Here is a 16,893-nt window from a genome sequence, read left to right as displayed (position 1 = left end):
GGGAAAGGAGATGGAAACTTCTACACTGTCAGGGTAGTCTAGACAGAGGTGGGGCCATCAAAAAAGAGGGGCACCTGACAGGATGGAGAGGAGGGGAGAGTTCATGTATCTTCCTTAATTGCTCCCCTCAGGAGAATTGAGATTTCAGATGAATTTTCAGGGGACGAAATCTGTACAGCTACACGGGCACGCTTTATTCGGGGGAAAAAACGGTTTCGATTTGGGACACCACCTGTCATCCAGGCAGGTTAAACTGACGGAATCTCTAAAATACACAGAAAACTAAGAGAGACAGATGTGGCAGTGGAATTCAAAGAGATGGCAGTCTAGATCGGGAAACTACTTTTTTGCATATGAAGCACACACATTCCAAAAAGCAAGGAATTATACAAAAAATAAAAATAACTCTACTTCAAATGGAGTTTAAATGCGATTATCTCTGTCCATCCTTTCCCTTAAACCTTCAAAGCTTTCTCTTGTCTTTAGGATACGGTTCAAATTTTTGCAGATGTCCAAAGCTTTATAAAATCTAACTCCAAAAATAATCTCTTGCTACTCCAAAATCCATACTCCCCATGATTTGGCTAGATTATGTAAATTATGGTGAATCCCAGCAAGGCGACAGTAAGCTGCCATAAAAAGTCAAATAATACAAAACAATAAGGACATTCAAATTATGATGATGTAAAATATGCCTACAGAAAACGATCAGAAGAGGACATAAAATTGTAACCGTTGGGTTAAACTAGTAGTATTATGAGTAACTTTTTCTTTCTACTTTCAAATTTATTTTTATAAAGATAAATATATCCTCACATACTTAAATGGCCAAAATAGATCATGACCCTTCCCAGTGAACTTTTATTCAATTTTCTCCACACTGTGTAACATCCAGCAATAATTTCTCCATAATGCCAACAAAATAGGTTTCAAGAACAAGAGTGAACTAATATATCTGCCCAGGTCCTTTTAGTAAAAGTCGTACAAAAGAGCTACAGATGACCAGACGCGGTGGCTCACACCTGTAATCCCAGCACTTTGGGAAGCCCAGGCGGGCGGATCACCTGAGGTCAGAAGTTCAAGACCAGTCTGACCAATATGATGAAACCCCGTCTCTACTAAAAATACAAAAATTAACTGGGCATGGTGGCATGCGCCTGTAATCCCAGCTACTTGGGAGGCTGAGACAGGAGAATCACTTGAACCCAGGAGGTGGAGGTTGCAGTGAGCCGAGATTGCGCCACTGCACTCCAGTCTGGGCAACAAGAGCGAAACTCCGTCTCCAAAAAAAAAAAAAAAAAGAGCTACAGATTCGCCAGACAAAACATCTCAGGCAGTTGAAGAATGGGATGCCTCTTTTGGACTGATTCATTTTAAATTGTGATGATACAGGGAATTGAGAAAAACAACAACAATGATCCACTCTATGCCAAAACAAGAAAGAGGGAGGCAAAGACTAAGTAAACGATGTAATCCAGACTATTTTTAAGGGTCAGCTTGCATTTTATTTTCCTAAATTCAAAATATATATATTAATGCATATATGAGTATTACATTAACATTGTAGAAAGTGGTAGAGCTGGGATTTGTATCTAAATGAGTCCAAAGTCCATGTTTTTTCTAATATGATACAGTTTACTACTGCTAAGAATTAAATGTGGTATTACTGGTTTTGTTAAAATACATACTTGCTTTAAAAGAAACAGACTATATAAGATTGGCATTTTTTAAAAGTAGCTTTTTTGGTGTCGTGGTTGTCTTTAATGCAAAAATATCCAACACTCTTTCTCAAATCCTTCATTAATAAGTTGGAATCAGGATGGTTCTGACTCCAGTGATTTTACAGATATCTTTTTAATTAACTTTGGAGTTAAAAAAAATAAGCAACCACATCCCACTGATTTTTTTCTACACCATGGTAAAAATAATCTAAAAAAATCACAAATCAAAATGAATGTAATTTATTCAATGTTAACATCTCTGATTTGTAAAATGCATTTATTTGGGTTAAACAAGAACCTTTTTTAAGAAATAGAAAAATATAACTGGATTTTCCTGGCTAATGATTTAACTTGGGTCTTCTAGGCTATTGATTTAAATTGTAATTAGAAGATATTTGATTTCACTCTAATCCTCCCATATACCTCAGCTATAACTCAGAGCTATTTATGCAGTCACCACACATGATTATTTAAACATTTCATGGGTGTATTTCTTTTCTCCCTAGTGATTGTAGAAAGTAGCATGTGGACAAAATCCTATTAGGTGACTGACAAATTAAAGCATAGTGATGTCATAGAAAGAGGACTGGACTTAAGACCCAAGCCTAGGGTCTTCCTATGAAAGGCTGATAACCTATGTTATTCTTGATACGAGAAAGCAGTCTTTACTGTCAACATGGTTTGTTCTCCAGGAATATAGGGCAACTGCATGGGAGATCTCAGGAAGGGATTCCAATCTGAAATATCTTAAAGATTTCATCTATGTAATTTTTCCCCTCAACTCACCATTTTAACCACCCAACTCACTGTTCTCTTGCTTGGGAGCTCTTTGATTTAAGGGTATTACAACACTACCATCAAAACCACTCGGCATGTGTATCCTACTTCTCAGGTTACAAACCACTTTTGTATCTCCCCATCTGATCCTCACAACAACCACAACAGTTTACTATGGCAATTATTATGATCTGCATTTCATAGATGAGAGAATGGAGACTCAGGGGTTTGAAGTTACCTGTCCAATGCTTCACAGAGATGGTCCTGGAAACCAGGTCTCCAATTCTCAGTTCTATGTTTGTTCTGCCACCCTATATGGCCACTTGAGTTGTATATCTTCTCTGGGTCTTACCAACCCAACTAGCCCCTTGATTCACATGAGAAGTGAGAAGCGCTGGGATGGGGCTTTTAATAACAGAAGTAAACTGAAATGAATATCTTCAAACTGTTTCAGTCAAATCCTGGATAAGAGGAACATTGCTCACTCTCATATACAATTGACGGGAGTGTAAACGGCACAACCTTTTGGGAGCACAAGTGGGTAATACTTAGGAAATGTTAAAATGCATGTGCCACTTGACCCAGCAATTCCAACTCAAGGAATCTGATTATGAATATATTCATAAAAACATGTCAAGAAATGTTGAAATATGTTATGCTGAATATTATATAAGAATGAAAAATATTACATGAAAGGTAGCCTAAATGTCCCTCAGTAAGGGAACTGTTGTTTTTTTAGCCACTTTGTCAAATATGATTGCCATGTAAAAAGTTGTACATATTTAATGTATACAACTCTATGAGTTTGGGAATAAGTATACACCTGTGAAACTATCACCACCATCCAAGGCATGGACATATCTATCACCTCCCAAAGTTTTCTCCTGCCAAGTGAATCATTAAATAAATTATGGTAGATACATATTTTGGACTATTATTCATCAGCTTTAAAAATCAAGTATATAGACCCCTCTGTACTGAAATAGTAATACTCCTTGACCCATTCTTGAGTGAAAAAATGCAGAACAGCACGTGTATTATGATTTTATTTTTGTTTAAAAAATTGGGTGTATGTGTGTGTTCTAACTGCTAAAGGGGACACTCTGGGAATAAAAGAGGGTAGGAAAGACGTGGGTATGTGTATATGATGGGGGACATTAACTCTTTTCTTTATATACTTCTGTCTTGTTTGTATGTTTTTACAGTAAGCATATGCTATATTTTACTTGAAAGAAACATCATTAAAAGGGGAAATAGGAAATACAGTCTTATTTTGGTTAAGACAAAAGCAAGCAAACTACCCCTGCTATCCTGAAAGAGGTCTGAATGCCAGGTCAATGATTCAGGTGTAGCAATCAAGGCTATGGTGTGCCAGACTGAGCTGAGCCATACCTGGGCAGGCACTGAATGCAAGGCAGTAATGAATAACCCACTGGGCAAAAGCAACCCAGATTTCCTTGCTCCCTTCCCACCCCTGCCTCAAGTCCCACAGCCAGAAGTTGTTCCCAGTAGTGGTCTCTGGGTCTGTGTGGATCTCAGTCTTCACATCTTTTGCTACAGCAGCTGCACTAAAAAAAAAGTGTCCCCACTCTTTGTCTGAATACAAAAGAACCTGGGGTTTGGCAGCTGGTGCACAGCATTGGCTAGGAGCACAGCGCCTACTCCTCCTTCACTCAGGACCGCTCACTACAATCTGTTGCCATTACTGCAGTCTGGTACAATGGAGCCCCTTCCTTCCTGCCTCCCCATGCCCATCATAGGGGTCTCAAGCTCTTCTGTGGCAGGCAGCATTGTGGGTTACCTGCTGGGCAAAGAGCAAGGAGCATCAGAGATGCCAAGAGGTCTTGTCCTAGGTCTCTGAAAAATCAGAGGTGAGGGAAAGAGGAAAGACCATGGCTGGGAAGTTACCATTCTCTTGGGTCTTCGAGTTCTTTCCTGGAAATCAGGAAACCCAGGTTCTATTCCAGCCTCTGGAGAGGAAATCCTGAACAAGACTCAAATTTCGCTGGGCACTAGTTTTCTCCTTTGTCGAACTCGCCTTGCCTCTCTCCTTGGATTGTTGTATGTATACAAACAGCTAATGGAACAAAAGCAGATTTAACAGATTTCTGAGCTATATATCTCCTTAATAGACTTGATGAGTCGCATTTACATATGCTCCCTAAATGGTGGCAGCTTGGGAATGAAGGATTTCTCCTGACCTTCTTTCACTACAATTATCCCCCGTTAGAGACCTGCCCTGTAGAACCTACGAGCTTTCTGAAGCCCCCAGCTTTTGCCCTGTTCCCTTCCACCAGGGAGTTAGTGAAGGAAAAGCAGAAGACAATTAAATCCAGGTGGCTCTGGGTGAATTAATATGAGAATTAGAAAGTTCCTCTCCTCTGACTTGGTTTTAATTAGCCCTGCTTCCACCATGGTCCTACATATCAAACCACATTGTTTAATTGAGCTGATGCTCTGTTTGATTTTTCTCCCAAGTGGATCACATTATATATTCCTTCTTTACATGATCTCAATCACTGCACTACTGGAACCTAAGTCCAACCTGCAGAGTGAATTGAATTTGGAAAGTTGGTTTCATTGCTCTCCCCATTTTACTAAGAAGAAAAAAGAGAAGGAGAAAGTAGAAAACAAAATCTAGGGGATAAAGAATGAAGGAAGTAAAGAGAAAACCAAATCTTATTTATTTTTATTTTTTTTTTGGACCGGCTGGACTATGATGTCATGTTTTTCCAGCTCACCTGTGATTGGCTGCTCAGTTCAGCATCTGCTGAGAGCTAAAGGCTGATTATTTGCCGGAGATACAGACCTTTCAGGGAAGCTTTGAATCATTGCTGGTTGTCGTGACAACCTGGGCAGTGTCTGCTCCTGATAACCACATAATGAGGTTGTCAGGAACAGAAGTGCCCCCATCCCCACACCCAACCATCTGAAATGGTGAGCAATAGAACATTTCTCTCAGGAGGCGAAGAGAAAATAAATCACCAAAAGGCAAATGGTGGAGATCCTCTCAGACAATTTATGTCAGCCAAATCCTGGAAACAATCTTGAAGAGTTCCATACCTACCCTCTCCAGGTCCCTCTTGAACTCATGTATCCACTATAATCCAGAGACATGAGGAATAGGTGGTGAAGGGGTGAGGAACCTCTGCAACCCTCCAGTAAAGCTAAATAGAGGGAGGTGTGAGTAGAATGCCAAATTGACTAAGGCAAAGCACATTACCTCTCTTCAAAGGGCTTCATCATGGGCATGGTCCAGGGAAAAGAGGGCTATGTGTCAAAGATGGCAGGGCATGGCCAAACCCAGTCCCCAAAGCCCTACATGAAGAGAGATTGAGGGAGATTGGTTGTGGGCTTTTCTGCTTGCGACTTTCATTTCCTTGGAGGTAAACACCTCACTCTATATTCTCGTGGGGCTCCAGATGTTCTTGAGACGGAATATCAGTGGCGTCTTTGTGGTACATTAGAAATTCCTAGGACAGACTTATTCAGTTTCTACTAAGTGCAAAACACACATCTAGGTGCTACAGACGCTACATAGGTGAATCAAACTTGGGGCATCTCCTCAAGAAACTTGGAATCTAGTTGGGAAGAGAAAATATACACCCAGGAAACTGTGACACAAGACAGATGTAGTAAGTACTACAAAAGAAGTCTAAATTCTTTAATTTCACAGAGAGGAGAATCACATCCAGATTGTCACACTCCAGCTGTAACTCATCTTTCCAGGTTTTCCTCCCACCACTCCTTCCTTATACCCCGAGGGTCAGCCGTATCAAACTTCCTCTGTTTCCTTGATGTGCCTTGACTTTCATATCTCTGTGCCTTTCCTCCTGATCTTCCCTCTGCCTACCACAACTTTCTCCCTCCTTTCCCTACCCAATGATATTGAACACATATTTCCAGACTCTACTCAAATGGTATCTTGTTGATGAACAAACTGGTCTTATATTTCTAATCCCAAAGGGATCTGTACCTGATGGATATGGATGTTGACTAATCCACTGATATCACTACAGTACCCAATATTCAAATCTAGAAGCATAAAAGAGAACACTGGTACAACCAATTTTGGGTTATTCATGGAAAAGCCTAAAGTCAGACTAATTTAGAAAAGTCTTATTTAGATAATCAACACAAACCTGTTCTCCCATTAAACATCTTTTATAGCTTTCTTATTTTGAAGTAGTTTAAGACTCACACAAAGTTACAAAAATAGTACAGAGAGTTCCCATTATCCTTCACCGAGTTCCCCCAATATTTTGATATATTATATTGATTTTATTTTGCACAGCCGCAGTACATTGACAAATCCCTGGAAACTGATATTAGTATATGACTACTAACTCAAATACTGACTTTATTCAGACTTGCCTGGTTTTTACATACATTTTTCCATTAACTATTTTACCAACTTGGCTGAAGAGGAGCAACATTATTAATAGTTAATCTGAATGTCAATATTTTTCTCGGGCTCATCCCTTTCTGAAAAGGACCAAAACCTGAAAAAGTCAAAACTTCCCCAGAACTGAAAGAGTGAAAGTCAGTTTGAGCTAAGAAAAAGCAGCCCTGCCATTAATCAGGCTGGGAGAATGGACAGATAAAGCCAGCTGCAAAGTTAATAGAAAACACTTTCTCCCAAGGTCACACAGCAGTTGTAACAGGCCATAACTACACCGCCTACTTTGAGTGACTACTCCTTTCTTACCAGTGATGCCTTAAAGCTGCTTTGCTACTTGTATTTATTACTGGAGATACTCAGTTGTTAAACCACACAATAAATTTGAGTTTGTGGGACTATAGTCTTCTCTCTGATAGTCTTTGGCTAATTAAGCTTTACCATAACAAATGGTAACCAAGCCAGGGTTACCTAGAAAACCCCTTGAATGATCAGAAGTTAGCCATATTTCCTAGAATCTACTTAGAGGCTCACAGTGTGACTAAAATGGGTATGATATACATAACAGATGTCTAATAAACTCTCACCACATTGATGTGGGATTGTTCTATATCAAATTTAGTGTAATGGTACTGGATACAAGGACAAAAGCCAGGAGGGGCATTATTACATAGACGTCCAGCATGCAGTCTCTGTAATTAAACCGCTGGCCTTCAAATCCCAGATTCACTATTTTATAGTTTGATAACCTTGGACAACGTATTTAGTCCCTCTGAACCTCAGTTTCCTCATCTGTGAAATGAGGGATCCAACAGCACCTTCTTCTTAGGGTAATTGGGAAGGTAAATATAAATTAAATGCATGTAAAGTGGGAAAGCATTAGGGTAGTGGTTCTCGATTTGGCTGCACAAGGAACCACCTGGTGATTTTTATAAAATGCTAGTGCTTGGCCCCTACACCTAGACATTCTAACTTAATTGGATAGCATGAATCTCGACACTAGGATTTTTAAAAAATCTCCTCAGGTTCTAATCTCAGATTCCGATGTGCAGCAAAATTTGGGAACCACTGTATTAGGGATTTCATTACTTAAGGACTATTTTTCTTCCACAGGCTTGTGGTTATTCTCTCCTGATCTCCCTCAGTGTCTGATGTCTCTGAGTGTCTGAAGAAGGCCAGGAAGTGGAATGGGGTGGGGTGGGGGGAATTTCTCAAGGAGAAGGCATTAAATTTGATCTTCTTGGAGGCTTTACCCAGGTTTTTTTGTTTGTTTGTTTTTTGTTTTTTTGTTTTTTTTTTTTTTTTTTTTTTATTTTTGCAGTCCCTGTCCTGATTACCAGATGGTTCGTTCTGGTAATGAACATCCCCTTTTTCTTCCATGTCCACAGCAAAATGATGAAGATATTGAATATTTGGGTAAAACTGAAGCTGTATTAATCTTTTCTTCTGTTTTCCCCTCCCAACCAGAACTCAGTCACACTTCAAATTAAGTGGTCTCAAGTGTGAATTTACAAACAAAGTTAATATGTGCACACAGGATTGGCTGACCATGGAAGATGTGTTTGATAGATGCAGATCTCAATGTGCTGTTGTTTCATATAATTAAGCACCTGTTGCACTTCATAATCAATCCTTTTTTTTTTTTTGCAATAATGCAAGAACTTCTTACAGTCAATGTTCTCTCATGTTCACTTGATACAATCACTTGTAGGGGAAGGGCATTTGAAACAGCTTGCCCCTCCTACCCTTTTTAATCATCCAAGAGAATACATTCCCTACTCAATAAATAAATATCAATTAACTGATGAATTTTAAAGGTCAGCAGAATAGAAGTTTACAATATGTTCATAATTATTTTAAAAAGTGGTTCACCACCTCTCTCCCACAGCAAACCCTGCCACACACACACACACACACACACACACACACACACAAAGTTACTTGTTCATTCCAGCTGCTAATATGGAAAATTTAACGAATTCTGACATGTGAGGCTAAAGTTTACTGCCAAAAAGGAAAGGGGGCAGGTTGCTAGGCAAATTAATACTATAAACATAGAAAAGTGACAGCCTGCTAGGAGAGTACGCTAACACACGTTTTTAAAGCGCCACTCTAAGTGCACTTTGCATTCAAATTACCAATATACTAATTATAGTCCTTATCTGTTTGTTTGAGGCCTTGAGAGTCTAGGCAGCTCAGAGCACAGACCCCAGCCAGCAGTTTGACTGCAGGTTTTTAGAAATAATAACACGGCATTTCTTTAAACATATTTTCAAATTCAAGCTTCTTACAAATCAAGATTGGCCTTTCCCTCATTCAGGGAATTAGTGAGGCTTAACTGTGTTCACTATGGTGCCATCCCCCACAAACCCCTGCTAACAAAAGCTCTGACTTCTACTTGAGCACAGTCTGTTGGGGCAGATTTTCATGGTAATTTGCGGGCTCTGTTTTGAAAGACATGGGGTGTCTTTGTAAATGGGATTGGTAGATGGCAGGGGGTGGGAAGGGTGTACTTTCTCACTAATCATGAGATTGTCTTTGACCCTTTTTAATTTTCACCACCATGTAAGGCCAGAAAGAACTCTTAACTCAGGTTTTTTGCAATTTACATCCCCTAATTCTGTTCTTAAGAGAGAGGTAAAGAGACAGAACACCATTCTCCCTACACTCCAGTTGAAATTATCAGACATCTATCACAACTATATTGGGGGTGGGGACTGAGGATTTATCATTCTTCCCCCAACCCTAGGCTTTATTTGGATTTGCTTGGTAGGGGAGGGTGATGGTGAGTGTATCCTGTTTTATTTATATGACACAATCTTCAAATTCCTTACTTTCTCTTACAGATTTGTGGTAAAATCTAAACTATCTAGAATCCCACAAACAGCACCTCAAAGAATAATATTTTTTGCTATATTGCACTTTGAAAAAAGTGCCTGCCCCCCACCGCCCCCCTGCCCAGTGCACACATGTGCACACGCACACACACACACACAAGCTGACATCACAGTCTTCTCTCTACGGTTTAAGCTAATGATCCATGGACATAACAGGCTTATTCTTAAAAATATTATGAAATTAGTTTTATTGTGTTCTTTCCCTTCCTGTGTTCCAATCTCCCTTTTAAGGACTTCTCCCAGATACCCCAAAGCCCAGTGAGCTACAATCACTGCCCGTTTCCTTCCTGTATCTAGAAAGGAGACAGTCTGATTGACTTCTTTGCTGTATGGTCTTATCGATTTCATTTATTGCTCCTTTTAGGTTCTGTGTATTTTAGGAGAACCTTTCTGGAGTGGGCAACAATGCTTGAATCAAAGGAATGAGTTGCAGAGGTGAAAATGTAGACACCACTGCAGGCGTCTGGGGAGTAGATGAAAGAGGGATATTTTGGAGAAGAAAAATTGCAAATCACACTGCTAAAGAGTCCTTCCCCCAACAAGGCTGGTTCTGATACCCACGACCTCCAGGGTTCTCAGTCATTCACACCATCTTTTCAGTAATCCACACCATGTTTTCAAAGGCAGACTTCTGCATTCATACTTTAAAGCAAGACTCAACTCCAAGAAGCTTCAAACAAAAATAAGGCTTTTGAGTTAAACAGAAATTTAAAATGCCTAACAGAGCTGCTGATCCTCTGGTTAATTGCAATCTGACCATATTAGGAGTCAAGGCTAGTCCCTGCCTCAGAGCATCTTTCTTTGCTGCCATACATTTTTATGCTTTTTGATTTAAAAGGCTGGAGGTGACAGTGGGGTTGGGGAGCAATCTCATGGCTAGTTTAGCCAAGCCCCTGGGATATACTAGATTTAAAGCAGACTGGCTAAATTGAAAAAAACATTTTTTTCTGGCTTGGGAATTTTGATTGGCTATGACGTATTACTTTAAAAAAAAACTGTCATGTTTAAACAATCAAATTATCTTGTTTTTAAAATTACATCTAAAACCAACTCAGTACTTTAAGATAAGTTCCATGCTTTCTGCCACCATTGGAAAGCCTGCTTGTACTAAAAAAATTAAAATACATTTTCATCTAAGGAGATTCTCTCCCCAGACCATTTTGGGTGAACTGAGAGCCCAAAGCTGTTTCTATATCGGCCCAGAGACATGGACTAAGCCATTTACTCAGTAGGTCATTTGTAAAGCTCCTATAAAAAGGGGTAGTCGTTTTTCAGATAATTTACTGCACCAAATCACACACAAAAAAGGAAGGCACTAAAATGAAACATAAAGCCCCACACATTCCCCTGAGTTGGCGAAGGGATAGTTTCAAAGTTTCTGAATTAGAAAGAAAAATGTATCATAGAAAGGCTTGGAGGCTGGATGACTCAGCTGTCAGACAATGTAGTTAAAAACTTCCCTGGTTGTGAAGCATCGATAAACTTGATATCAGAACTTATTAGTTACTCTGCTTAACTAGAAAAAAAATGGGTGTCATCCATCCACATCACAGCAAGGGAGGCAGGCCCCAAAGTAGCAGTCTAGAAGTCAACAATATCAAATGCATAGCTTGAGCTGAGGGTGGAGTATGAAAATCAATAAGGACAGAAGACACAGAAGATAAGCAATCCATGTTTAAACCCTCCTCACAGTTAGGGCTAAACATTTATAGCCTGTGCTTATTTTGTTTCATTTAACAGTTACTTCTTTCCTTAGAAAGCACAGAGAAAAGAAAATTCATTAAATCCAGTAAATCAATAATCTGTTGAATATATAACATATTCACAAAACAGTGATGTGCCTCTGACCTAGTTTCCCTACAAATCAAGTCAAATAGACCTGGCCCTTGCCCTCCAGATGCCTACAAAGATAGCTAATACAGGAAGCAATAGAAATGTGTGTGCAAGAAAAATAGGACAAACATTGTATGGCCCCCTGTGGATATTCCATGAACACATTTGAATGGACCAGCCAGTCAGTTCTCCAGCACACTGTAAGGTTGTTGAATTTTATACCCCAAGAAATGCAAAGTAATTTTTAATGTATGATTAATCAGGATGAGTACATCTGCAATCAAAAAGATAAAAATAATTTTGAAACTGCTTTTATCCATAGCATGGTTGAAAGAGTTGACTGTCCATAAACTAAATAAATAAGATCAGTGCTTGCTGGCAAGGCCACGATCACAACTCTCTCTTCAATGCCTAGCACTCTGCCAAGCACCAAAAGGCATGCAGTATTTGTGAACCAAGTGAAAGTCATGCTGTAGAAAGAAAAGAGTTGGTTCATGCAATGGGGAAAGCGTAGAGCAATTGTAGGTACTGCATGAGTGGAGAATCTCTCCCTTGCTTACTGTGATGAGCATAGAGCTGCACCTTCCAGAATGAAACATTCAGAGACAATGTCTTATTTGTAGCAGTAGATCAAAGAGGCCAAGAAATGGCTGAGATGAAAATAGAGGAAGAAGGAAGGACACAAAGAAGAATATAATTCATCAGTTCAAATGTTTAGAGCATATTTCAGGTGGCAAAGGAAAGGAGGAAATGTTCCACTTAAAGAAGAGGTTAAGGAACAGAGAGGGTTCATATGAATAAAACTGGGAACAGAGAAAGGGAACAAAATCTAGCCTTGTCATAAGTGAGAGAGGATATGGAATGAATAATGATTTGAGCCTCCTCAAGTGGAGCCTTTTTAAAGTCAACTTGCAGACAAATGAATAAACTAATTTAGGAGAGCAGCAAGTCATGAAGGCCTTATTAAAAATAGCCATGAACCAGAATGAGGTAAGGGATTACTTAGGAAATGTGAGCCAACTGAAACCAGTAGCCATGGCATACCAAATCTTATGAAGAAAAAGACTTTTTGTGCTGTATTTTGATTTATGGGAAAGGAAAGTAAAAAGCCATGACAAGAAAGCCAAACAGGAAAACCACATTCATTTGGATCTAGCCAACTCAGTTTTGTGATAATCCCAGACCTAGGGTGGAATAAACTTACCTTTTGCATTTCAAACAAAAAACTGTTAGCTAAGCAAATTATTGGTTTTCATATCAGATGGGATTAAATCACCTTGGGAGAAAATAATTTCTTTTAAATATTTCTTTGGCACTAATTTGCATATAATAATCCATATCCTAATCATCAACATGTCCCATGCAATGAACAACATTTTATTTTTGAACATCTATTGTGTGTCAAGAAGCATGCTAGACATAGAAGATACAAAGCTAGAACTATATCCGTGCTCCTTGACTTTAAGAAACTCATGGTTAGGTATCAAGGAAGGAGGAGAAAAATATACAGGAGAATATCATCCATTTAAAAAACATTGCTAAATGTCTATCATCTGTCAGGAAAAATTCTAGATAGTTGACATATATCACTTGCATTTCCGTATGCTTAGCCAGGGCATGGGTGCAAATGAATTCACCTTAATAGTAATAACCCAAGTAAAACTGGTTTCCTTTTTCCTGTTTTTCCCAACCAATGACTATTGCCCCTTTCTTCTTCCAAAGTAACATCACAAAGATCAAATGGAGCAACTAAGCCCAATGAGAACTTGCCAGAATAAGCCCTTGTTTGTCCACACTTACCCCACCCCCAAGGTCTTCTTTATAATGAGAAACTTTCCAAGACCCACTTGGTGTCTACATGAAGCTTAGCTATCTAATACCCAGAACTCAACAGAAGACATTTTTGAACCTTTATAAAGTGTTAGGCCTCAAGTTTCCTCAGGCCATACCTCACCTTGATTACAAATGAAATGGCATGCACTTTCACAACTCAAATTTCACTGACTTGTATCCCCACATATGTAATAGAGAGCCTCAGTCCCCCTTAAGCTCTACCCAGTTATTTCTAATAGTTGTCAGGAACAGTCCTTTCATATTGTTCTTCCACTCTCACTCTCTTCATGAATGTCAACTGCCAACAAATTCGATCAACAAATGTTTCTTAGTCACAAGCAGTTGCTCAGTTACTGGGGATCCAGAGGGGACCACGACAGCCAAAAGCCTTCCTCTTATTAAGGAACTTTCATTTTATTTTATTTTATTTTCTTCGTATTTTTTCATTGTGATGGTTTTATTTTCATGACTTATTTTTTTGTCTTTAAAATGTATTATCAATTTTAAAATGTAAAATCAATTAAATGCAATGAACAACCTTTTATTTTTGAACACCTATTGTGTGTCAAGAAGCATGCTAGACATAGAAGATACAAAGCTAGAACTATATCCATGCTCCTTGCCTTTAAGAAACTCACAGTCAGGTATCAAGGAAGGAGGAGAAAAATATACAGGAGAATATCATCCATTTAAAAAACATTGCTAAATGTCTATCATCTGTCAGGAAAAATTCTAGATAATTGACATATATAACATACAACATATATATTTAATTGATAAATAATTGCATATATTCTGTACAACATGATGTTTTGAAACATGTATACGTTGTAGAGTGGCTAAACTGACCCAATTAAAATATGCATCACCTCATATGCTTATCTTTTTTTGATAGTAAGAACAGTTAAAAATCTACTGTCTTAGCAATTTTCTTTCAAATTCAGTCACATTTTTCAGGCTCCATTTCTAATTCTAGTTCTCTTGCTATTGAGACCCTGTGACAGGGTCTCAATCTGTCACCCAGGCTGGAATGCAGTGTTTCATTCACAGCTCACTGAAATCTCGACCTCCTGTGTTCAAGCGATCCTCCCACTTCTGCCTGTAGCTGGGAGTACAGGCATGTGCCACCACGCCTGGTGAATTTTTGTATTTTTTTGTAGAGATGGGGTTTCGCCATGTTGCCCAGGCTAGTCTCTAACTCTTGAGCTCAAGAGTTTGAATGCTGAAGCGATCCACCTGTCTTGGCTTCCCAAAGTGCTGGAATTACAGGCATGAGCCACCGTACCTGGCCAGAAATTTTTAAGAATACAATATGTTCTTATTAACTACAGTCACCATGTTGTTCAGTAGATCTCTTGAATTTATTTCTCCTATCTAACTGAAACTTTATACCCTTTGACCAACATCTCCCCAGTCCTTGCCCCCCCGGTTCTGGTAACCACTATTCTACTTTCTGCTTCTGAGTTAAGCAACTTTTTAAAATTCCACATATAAGTGAGATCATGTAGCATTTGTCTTTCTGTCCCTGGCATCTTTCCTTTAATATAATGTCCTCCAGGTTCATCCATTTTGTCACAAATGACAGGAATACCTTCCTTTTTAAGGCTGAATAGTATTCCATAGTGTATATATACTACATTTTCTTTATCCAGTCATCCATTGATGGACACGTAGGCTAATTTCATTTCTTGACTACCGTGAATAATGCTGCACATAATGGGAATTCAGCTATATCCTCAACATATTTATTCATTTCCTTTAAATATACACCCAGTAATGGGATGGTTGGATCATAGTGGTTCTATTTCTAACTTTTTGTGGACCCTCCATACTGTTTCTCATAATGGTTGTACTAATTTACATTCCTACCAACAGTGTACAGGTATACTTTGGAGATATTGACGGTTTGGTTCCAGACCACTTCAATTAAAGCAAATATTGCAATGAAGTGATTCATACAAATGTTTTGGATTCTCAGTGCGTATGAAAGTTACATTTGCATAATACTATAGTCTACTAAGTATGCAATAGTATTATGTCTAAAGAACAATATACATAGCTTAATTTAAAAATACTTTATTGCTAAAAACAATGTTATCGATCATCTGAGCTTTCAGTGACTCATAATCTTTTTGCTGATGGAGGGTCCTACCTGCATGTTGATGGCTGCTGACTGATCAGGGTGGTGGTTGCTGTAGATTGGGGGGCTGCGGAAATTTCTTAAAATAAGGCAACAGAGAAGTTTGCCACATCAATGGGCTCTTCCTTTCGTGAAAGATTTCTCTGTAGCATGAGATGCTGTTTGATAACATTTTACCCACAGCAGAACTCTTTCAAAATTGAAGTCAATGATCTCCAACCCTGCTGATGCTTTATCAACTAAGTTCATGTAATATCCCAAATCCTTTGTTATTTCAACAATCTTCACAACATCTTCACCAGGAGTACTTTCCATCTTGAGAAACCACTTTCTTTGCTCATCCATAAGAAGCAATTCCTCATCTGTTTAATTTTTATCATGAGATTGAAGCAATTCAGTCACATTTTCAGGCTCCATTTCTAATTCTAATTCTTTTGCTATTCTACCACATCTGCACTGACTTTCTCTGCTGAAGTCTTAAACCTAATCAAAGTCATCTAAGAGGGTTGGAATCAACTTCTTCCAAACTCCTGTTAATACTGATATTTAAATATCCTCCCATGAATAACAAATGTTCTTAATGGCATCTAGAATGGTAAATATTTTCCAGAAGGTTTTCAATTTACTTTGTCCAGACTGATCAGAAGAATTGCCATCCACGGCAGTTATAACCTTATAAAATGTATTTCTTAAACAGTAAGACTTGAAAGTCAAAATTTCTCATTGATCCATGGGCTGCAGAATAGATGTTGTGTTAGCAGGCATGAAAACAACATTAATCTCCTTGTACATCTCCATCAGAACATTTGAGTGACCAGGTGTATTGTCAGCAAACAGTAATATGTTGAAAGGAATCATTTTCTGAGCGGTGTATCTAAACAGTGGGCTTAAAATATTCAGTAAATCATGCTGTAAAGAGATGTGCTGTCATCCAGGCTTTGTTCTTTCATTTATGGAGCATAATCAGAGTAGATTTAGCATAATTCTTGAGGGCCCTAGGATTTTCAGAATGGTAAATGAACATTAGCTTCAACTTAAAGTCACTGGTTGCGTTACCCTCTAACAAGAGTCAGCCTGTCCTTTGAATCTTTGAAGCCAGACATTTACTTCTCTAGCTATGAAAGTCCTTAGATGGCATCTTCTCCCAATAGAAGGCTGTTTTGTTATATTGAAAATCCATTGTTTAGTGTAGCCATCTTCATCAATGATCTTAGCTAGCTCTTTTGGGTAGCTTGCTGCATCTTCTCCTTCAGTACTTGCTGTTTCACCTTGCAGTTTCATGTTATGGAGATG

The 16,893-nt window shown here is 38.7% G+C and overlaps 1 protein-coding gene across 10 annotated transcripts in view; it reads right to left on the bottom strand.

Annotated features, from left to right (window-relative positions):
* PAK3 (p21 (RAC1) activated kinase 3) overlaps window positions 1-16,893 on the bottom strand; it is a 292,772-nt gene that overhangs the window by 137,386 nt on the left and 138,493 nt on the right. The window lies entirely within an intron of this gene.

The sequence above is a fragment of the Gorilla gorilla genome, chromosome X (genome assembly GCF_029281585.2).
Source record: "Gorilla gorilla gorilla isolate KB3781 chromosome X, NHGRI_mGorGor1-v2.1_pri, whole genome shotgun sequence".
Classification (NCBI taxonomy): domain Eukaryota; kingdom Metazoa; phylum Chordata; class Mammalia; order Primates; family Hominidae; genus Gorilla; species Gorilla gorilla.
Note: the sequence above shows the minus strand (reverse complement) of the source record. Positions and strands in the feature narration are given on the sequence as shown.